At 47.5% G+C, this 2256-nt stretch overlaps 1 non-coding gene across 1 annotated transcript; it reads right to left on the bottom strand.

Moving 5' to 3' along the window:
* Positions 1 to 242: 242 nt before the first annotated feature.
* Positions 243 to 333, bottom strand: TRNAY-GUA (transfer RNA tyrosine (anticodon GUA)). Its single transcript is given in 2 exon segments — positions 243 to 278; positions 297 to 333. It is a non-coding gene; the product is annotated as a tRNA-Tyr (tRNA).
* Positions 334 to 2256: the final 1923 nt, after the last annotated feature.

Genomic DNA, 2256 nt, shown 5'->3' with positions numbered 1-2256 from the left:
GAGAGGTTGCTTTGCCTGCAAGCTTCTCGAAAGCGCATGCATTTTGGCGTGATAAAAATACTAGAGAGGCGACAAAGCGAGAGCTGTGTACAGCTGCCGAAACTTACTCGGTGGCATTCCTACAGCTGTGCATCTAACAAAGCAAAGCACATTGAGAGGCTCAGCGACAGTTGCTGGCGGTAATAGTGTGGGAACTATACGGCACTAAGCGAGTATGCATTTAAATTTAAAAATAAAAGCACTCCGTCGAGCCGGATTCGAACCAGCGACCTATGGATGTTAGTAGCACGATACCTCTACAGTCCACCGCTCTACCAACTGAGCTATCGACGGGGACGAAGGTGCAGACAACTTCTTTTCCTCAGGTGCGTCCTATGCAGCCCTTTCTTCAGAAGGCGGCGGTGTCCGTTTACAAGCGTTTGCGGCTAGGTAGGCTGGAAACGCTGATTGGGCAAAAAAAATGTGACGTCATACTGTGATGTCAAAGGTTACGTGATATTTAGTGACGTCATGCCCGGTTGGGGACGTTTATCCTAGAAAGAACAATGGCTACGAATGGCTTGCGTTGCAATTTACTTTCCTGCATCCAGCACTGGGAGGTTTTCTTTTGTCGTTTTGCTTGTCTTGTTAGGTTGCTTAGCCACTTCAGGTCATCCTATTTTTAAATTTATTTTCTTTAGTTTTCCGCGGTCGTCATTACTTATTCAGGATCCGTTTTTCACGAGCGCACGAGAAATACAAATGGAGATTTGTAACTGGCTGTTAGTTATAGCCTGTTTGTAGGAGGTGTTCAGAAGGTTGGATTGAGAACAGCTGGGGATAAGAGTTAATGGAGAATACCTTAGAAATCTTTGATTCACTGATGACATTGGCTTGCGAAGTCACTTAGGAGATGAACTAAAAAGCATGATCAGTGATTTAGACAGGCAGCACAGAACGATGGGGCTAAAAATTAACATGCAGAAAACCAAAGTAATGGCCAATAGTTTCTGAATTGAACAGCAGTTTACAATCGGTAGCGAGGTGCTGGAAGTAGTAAGAGAACACGTATACTTAGGGCAGATAGTGACCGCAGGTCCGAACCGCGAAAGCGAAATGACAGGGAGAAGATTGGGGTGAAGCGCATATGGCGGGTTCTCTCAGATCATGAATGGCAGTTTACCAATATCCCTCTTGAGAAAAGTATACAACAGCGCTTTATCTCGCCAGTACTCATCTATGGGGCAGAAATGTGGAGGATAACGAAAACGGCTCAGCTTAAGTTAAGGACCACGCAGCGAGCTATGGAAAGGAAAATAATTGGTGCAACGATAAGAGACCGGAACCGGTCAGTGTGTGCGAGGGAACTAACATGGGTTGATAGACACCTTTATCATACCGTGTACCGTGTTACCGCTACCGTTACCGGAGTACCGTGAACCCGCCCACTGGCAGTGAGTACGCGCTGATTGGTTCCGACGCTGCGGGCGCGAGCACAGCTGCCCAGAGTTCCTGTATATGCTCCCGCTACAGGAACTCTACAGCTGCCCGGTATGTGGCGCCATCTGTCGCCGTCAAGGCTATCTGCGCATGCGCATTGGCTGCGCGCGGGCTCCCGGTACTCCGGTACCGGTAACGGTAACACGGTATGCTAAAGGTGTCTAATGAGACCCTAGTCGAAATCAAGAGGAAGAAATGGGCGCCCGCAGGGCATGTAATGCGAAGGCAAGCATAGCAGGGGGCGCCAGAAGGTCAGGTTGGCTAGAGTTCCTGTATATGCTCCCGCAGGGAGCAGAGTTACGCGAAGGTCCGCCATCATGTTCCAAGCTGTGCAGGAAAGCCAGTTCTCGTACGTACAGGGGCTGCGTAGCTCGCTGTGTAGGGCGCTTAGGCTTTTTTTCTTTCTCCTTTAAATAGATTGACTTGATGGCAAGTTTCTAAACGTAACGCTGAAAACTAATCTGTGATTTTCCAAGGGCGTGCATACAGCATGGAAAAAAAAATCGCCAAAAGTTAACAGCAAATCGTAATCATGACAAACTGACGAAAAAAGACTGGCAACAGCCTGCGAATTTTTTTTTTCTTCTGGAACCAGCAATTTCAGAAGAACAAGCAGTTCCGTTCCAGATAAGACAGCGTCTGTCCCATCCTGTCTTCCTGCGTGCACGTCTTAAGAAGGAAAAGTGTATAGCGATGAATTGCTTTTTTCACAACAAGCACAAGTGTTCTGGACGAGTTATGCGCGGAAAATACGAAAACACATCTCTCTAGAACCAC

This window comes from Amblyomma mixtum, chromosome 2 (genome assembly GCF_055824585.1).
Source record: "Amblyomma mixtum isolate Tamu chromosome 2, ASM5582458v1, whole genome shotgun sequence".
In the NCBI taxonomy this organism is placed as follows: domain Eukaryota; kingdom Metazoa; phylum Arthropoda; class Arachnida; order Ixodida; family Ixodidae; genus Amblyomma; species Amblyomma mixtum.
Note: the sequence above shows the minus strand (reverse complement) of the source record. Positions and strands in the feature narration are given on the sequence as shown.